This window comes from Anarhichas minor, unplaced genomic scaffold (assembly GCF_050575085.1).
Source record: "Anarhichas minor isolate MPS153535 unplaced genomic scaffold, ASM5057508v1 ptg000277l, whole genome shotgun sequence".
NCBI lineage: Eukaryota > Metazoa > Chordata > Actinopteri > Perciformes > Anarhichadidae > Anarhichas > Anarhichas minor.
In genome coordinates, this window is record NW_027466723.1 from 8856 (window position 1) to 15301 (window position 6446).

The 6446-nt window shown below is 39.0% G+C and overlaps 1 long non-coding RNA gene across 1 annotated transcript; it reads right to left on the reverse strand.

Annotated features, from left to right (window-relative positions):
• Positions 1 to 4333: 4333 nt before the first annotated feature.
• Positions 4334 to 5964, reverse strand: LOC142944564 (uncharacterized). Its single transcript, XR_012952778.1, has 3 exons — positions 5534 to 5964; positions 5281 to 5420; positions 4334 to 4465 (listed from the first exon to the last, which is right to left on the reverse strand). It is a non-coding gene; the product is annotated as an uncharacterized LOC142944564 (long non-coding RNA).
• Between the last annotated feature and the right edge of the window lie 482 nt (positions 5965 to 6446).

Sequence of the window (6446 nt, forward strand, 5' to 3'; positions counted from 1 at the left end):
CAACACCGTCACACAATACAAGGCCTCTGGCAATAAACCTATGAACCATTGAGACTCAAAGGGCAATGATGACAAACTACGCTGCTGGGATCCCACGCGCTGCTCAATCTCATGACTTTGCCTTTAGCCAAAAGTCATGAAATCACAGTTTGTTATCAGGTGTAGGCGAGCCACCATTCAGACAGCTCATCCCATGAGCAGAAACATCGCTATTTTCATCAAACTGTGTATTTGCTTAAATCCCCCCAAAATTGGTCTTATTTGACTGCAGGTAAAAGCTCAAAATTGGTGTGTTTTAAACGTGGATCGTTGGATTATAAAAACCTTAAAGCGACGATTACTGGTTTACATTCCCTGATTGTTAGCTTTTTATGTAAACCTGCATTTAACCAACAACCGCAGAGATGTGCCACTGAGCAAAAGACGTCATTCCAGCATTGCCTCTATGCTTTGGCTCTGTACAGCATGGTTTTAGACCAGATTTTAAAAATGCATAAAAACCTGCAAATATTTAACATGAGCATTGCACATTTTATTTTTCCTTAGATCACTTTTTAACCTTGAACAGCCTTGATGTGAACTAAACGTCAACAGTCAAATAGTCGTACGTATAAGACACATCTATTGAATGCACCGTCAATGTCAAATTGCCCGGTGCACAGCTTCACCCTATAAAGAGTGAATGAGTGGAGGCAAGGCAAAAATAATGCTGATGCTTCCACGCAGGTGTACTGCATGATAGAATTGGCCTCTTTCACAGACATGACTTGAGATTTTGGCCCAATCCCAATGTCCCCCCCTAAGGCCTTAAACCCTGAACCCTGAGGGACTTAACTGACGACACTTGGTAAATAGTTGAGTGTGAGAGACTGTAAGGGCTTGAAATGGTATAAATATAATTTACCATGATAACGTCAAAAAATATTATGTACAATTGTGGGTGCATATTTTATACTTTTTACGCCCTTACAGGCTCTTTCCCCAAGAGATGAGCAATTTCAAATAATCTATTTAATCGTTTTTGTCAAAACAGCTTCAATGACAAAATTAAATGTTGGATGAATAAATCTGTGAAATATAATCTCTGCTGGCATGACTCTGATTTCATGTGTTTTCATGTTCCGTCTTTAATCCTGAATGTCTGAGTAAATGTAATTAGCCAGGCTGAACACCATGTGCCCTCCTCGTTGTTTTCCTTTTATTTCGTCTCAATGCTTCCACTGGTAACCCCGTGTTTTATTGCTATGACTTGTGGGTAATTCCCTTGAGAAAAGTCTGCAGAAGGGCTCAAAATGTCTGCCTGAGAGCCCTCAAACACTTGACGATTTGACAGTGGGACAGCCCAAAACCCTCACGGACTTTACGGGAGCCCGCTTAAAGTCGGCGAGTCGGTGAGCGTGGAGATTGCGATTGGGCCTTTGACTTGTCACAAAGTCACAGGTGCAAAAATGATCAAATGAATGACGGCTGCATGTCGAGAGGCTGCTTCAGCTTCGGGGTCCTGATGACTTACTGGGTTACTTGAACTGAACAGCGCCATCATTGATGTAATTAGTGACACCTGTGCTTTTCCTACTATGACAAGTCAAAATGTCCGCTGTGAAAAAGGCCTATTAAACCTGTACGCTGTCGTGGGAGAGGTATCTTTTTATTGAAGTGAAAGTAACACCACCATAATTCAGAAACACTGCCGTACCATTAAGGCTTCACAACTGTTCCGAAAGCTGCTGTGCTCAATACTTTTGCTGTAGCAATGGCTCAAATGACTTTGAATTATGTGTAGCCTTTGTAAAAGGTGTCGCTCATAGTGAGAAGCCGTCACAGACCTGCTCTTCCCTTAGGCTCTACAGACTGTTTTAGCATCTCTTAGCTCATCGTTACAGCCTGCGACTTTAATGTTTTTATCTCACCACTGTTATTAGCATCGTTTGGAGCAACAGCTGGCAGCTTTTTAGTGGGAAGCTGTACACTAACCATCAGCAGACAGACAGGTAGCTACTAGCTAAACGCAGCGGAGCATTAAGCAGCTAAAGAGCCAGGTGTTTTTCTCGGGGGGGCTGGTGGAGATCAAAGCGGAGCTAAAAAGGAGAATGACAATTGGACTTGCCTTTGTCCGGTGGACACGATCCGTCACGTCTGCACATGGCAGCAGGTAGGAAAAAAGGGAAGTAGGTTGAAGATTAAAGGTGATTGTTTTATAAAGAAAACAAACAAAACTTACATCAGAGGTGAGGCCGAGTCTCAAAGCATTTAGAAGATCCACAAGTGAAACTACAAAAATCCAAAAGTGAGCAACTGAAAAGTCCAGAAATGAGCAAAATTACGAATAAAACAGGATCAGGTACACAGGGATCAATAGGAACCACGGCAGACAAAAGACAAGAAACCAATCAGACAACTAGACACAGGTGGGCAGAAAGGAGGGCTGAAAGCTCATTGGTGGAAGAAACAAAAGGGAACCGAGCAAGGCCGACGAGACTATTCCAACACAGATGATCCACAGGAAAAAAGAGGGAAAAACCACAAAGACAGAAAGTCAAAAAGTACAGGACACAAGAGGCGGGGAACTTCAAAATAAAACAGGAAACAAACTAAACAAAAACCAAAATCATGACACGAACGAGATGAATGAACACTAAAATTGCTCTGTACTAGCTGTGTAAATACTGTGTAATACATACTAAGTTTGTTGCATCAACTTAAAAGGTGATGATTTGTCAGTGTTGTGTGAACAGCTTGTTTCCGCCGTCTCCAAGTGGCCAAAACAACAAACAGTTGGTAAAAGTGCTAAAGTATTACTAGAAGCATGTGTTTAGTCCCGCTTTAATTATTTAAAAAAAGAAACCTAGCATGCAAAAGGGTGAGATTCTTAGTGTTATAGTGTCACACATATCATGGCACTATTAAAACTGATACATTACGGATGTTAAATGCTAAGCAGCATTTAAAATTGTAGCTGGCTAAGATGGAGCTAATTCAAATTTTAAGTTATTTTATTCTATTACACAGAGTCACATTTTATAAGCTGATCAAAAATGATGAAAAGAAAATTCTACATTGGAAATAGGGCTTTCACAAAGATGTAGTAGAGTAAAAAGTACAGTATTTCTCTCTGAAATGAATATGTGCAGTTATAATGTACATCATTACTCTTCACCACTCTGCACCTATGGGATATTTCGGAGTGACACGTCAAACATTGCATTATCGAAACACAAGATGAGGTAACGCAGTCACGAAGCGTATTTTCTGCAGCACAGTTCGGAGAATCTAAGCTAAAGACTCTTAATGATGCGTTTGCCTTCAATTTGTCACCCATCTGTATTTCCTTATCGATGGTCGGCTGATTGGACGAGCAGGCCCTGAGAGAGAAAAGCACTAACAACATTACTTTAAATTAACGGCATGAATGATTCATTCTTAAAGCAAAGGTGGTGAAAACCAGCCGGATATCATCCATGGCACAACATTACACATTCGCTGTGTGTAGCTCCATTGAAGAAAACAAACAGGTTACGAAACAATATTAATATATTGATATTGTGGTAATAGTATACCAAAAGTTATACTTTTGGCTTATTCCAATTACTAAGAAAGCACACTTTCTTATTACTATGCTATATTACTTTGTACACTACATACTATTATACATTACAATATTACAAATGTATTACCAGTATCCTAAATGCTGAATGAACTTCCCAGATAGTAATCAAAAACACTTTATTGAATTTCAAATATATTTTATTAAAATATATATATAATATATTTATAACAACAATTTAAAACACACTTTGAAACAATTGCAATATAGTGCATTTTTGAGAAATAAAAGAAAATATATTGAACAGAGAGCAAAACAATTTTAAGTTTACATGGTACAAACAAAACAGAATGTTTCAGAATAAAACACAGAACCATCCAAAAATTGCACCGCTTCAGACTCTCGCTCTCTAAATTGAAATTGAAACATGTTCGGCACACATGAAGAGACGAGGAATGATGTCACACAGCATATTCATACAACATTTTCTTCTATTTTGACTACACAGGAAATCCTGTTGAACCAATATTATTTTTTGAACAGTAAATCAGGATTAATATTGAGGAACTATATCAATATGATATGCCAATATTCCTACCAGTGCAGGTCAAACGTATATTTCATCACTGGTGGTGTGTTTACCACGAACATGTGATCCTGCTGCTTTATAAATCGCAGAAGCTTTAAATTGTCTACATACGACTCAAGACAATTACCTGTTATGGCCTGCACTTTGGCAACGTCCAGTTGTCTTTTCGGTGTTCCCTCTTTCCCAGACTTCCCAGTCAGGGCGGAGAGTGCAAGGACATCCTTCGTGAAAACCAGAGCAGCCAGCTCCTGGCAAAAAAGGGTCATGCGGGAACGATTAAGTCGCAGGAAGGCCCTCTTCGAAACCGTGACTGTGCTGCCAGCCAAGGCGTGCTGTATATGAGAATCAATGGAACACATTAATATACAGTTGGAAGATCTCTACCTACCTATTAGGAATTAATAGACGTTATTCACATATGAATACAATGTGCTTCATTATTTAAAACGGTGCTAGTAGTCTGTACATCCCTCTATGGAGCGGTACCACCAGTGGTGTGGAGGTTCCCACTCTCTACTAATTCACATGACTGATGTGTGACACATGTAACCTAGTAAATCCCATCACTTTATTTCTGACACATTTGAACTTGAACAGCAGACGATGCTGGGGAAGATAAAAGGAACGTGGTGTCATTTTTCACAGAGCCTCCATTCAGTAGAGTAACATCAAGTATATATTAAAGACAAGCGTTATTGACCCATTTGGCCACAAGAGGGAGTATACCTTTAAGTGAGTTAGTTTAATAAAAACGAGTAGCCATACTATTACAATTCGGCATTTTTTACTAAACCAATTACAACTACCAACAGTCATACCTTCAAGAACCTTACTGTATTGTCACATATTGTCAAATAACGAAAAATAAAGGCTAAACTGCCGCAGCACTGTTTGGGAGAGGTGCTGCCACAAACAGTGGAAAACTGCCGCGACAAGTGCTTGCAACAGGAAGTGCCTCTACGAGTTGCCGCTGCTACGATTTGAGCCAGCTCCTACTGGATACAAGAGAGCGCCGAAGGTTTAGCTAGCTACCAGAGTATTTGAGCTAGCATATCAGCATGTAGGGTACACATATAAAGTTAAAACAAAAATATAAATTGAATTATCACGTCACAAAAACGACTCGTACAAATCAATATTCACTCACCCGCACAGCTTTTTTTAGGCTCCAAGATGTCGGTCTCACACATTTTCTTTTCATGCGTGCACTCCTGCTTTCCTCCTCTGCCCATATGTCTTTGCCAAGAATGAATAAATTCTTCTTTGAGACAAGTTCTTTGTACGAATCTGATAAAACGAGAACAGATAAAAAACTTAAGCATTCATGTTCTTCAGACAAAACAAGACAATTAAGGAGTTAACTAGTAGCTGAAAAAGAAAAATGTGAACTCCAAACTCACCGCCAAATAGCAGGACTTTCGCGGCCACTGTCTTCTCCGGTTCTTTTCTCGTCGGACATTTGATTTCAATCCAGTTATCGTCCTCATCGAGGTCAGGCTGTGACGTCACTTGATACAATTGGTCGGCTTTATTATAAAGAAGTACTTTCCACTTTCAGTGTTTTATTACATAAGTAATATATGGCGAATTGAAACGGCATCATGTCCTCCTCACCTGAAGAGCTGCATTAACGTGGGTAAGCTAGCTAGGATGCAACGAACGAGTAACGTCGGTCGCTCTGATTGGCTGGATGTGATCAACAAAAATGCTGCACTTGATTGGTCAGTGACTTGGCGCCAAACTATTCAAAAGATACAACAGACTGTTGTCGGGGATGCCACCACAGTTCAGCAGAACGCTCATATTTTCTAGTGTGCACCTGTATTTTAAATCTATATTTATAAAATGTGCTTTAAATACATTGCTTCAATGGAATTTATAGCATACATTTTGAAATATGTTTGAAAACAAAGTTCAAAGAAATCCATTTAAGTAACTGCACAGAACTTTCACTTAAAGTATATTTTTCTTATAATATATTTCTTGAAAGTATACTACAGTACAATTATTTTAAAGTGTGTTAAAAGTTGATTTTTGAAAATAGGTGAAAGCGTGACTTTTGTATACTTTTTATATATTTGCAGAAAGTACACTTCTTTGATAGTATATTTGCAGTGTACTATTGAAAATGTAAGTATATTTTAAATACAAAAAAGTACTTTTCGCCTGGGATAAAGGTGGGTGGCACCAGCATCCATGTCATAATGAATATTATGTAATACATTTTTATCTGTGCATTCGTTTACAGGTTGGACAGTTAATACACGCATGTAGAGCGGCTACACTTTTTCTTAACGCTCCCTCCAATGGTTT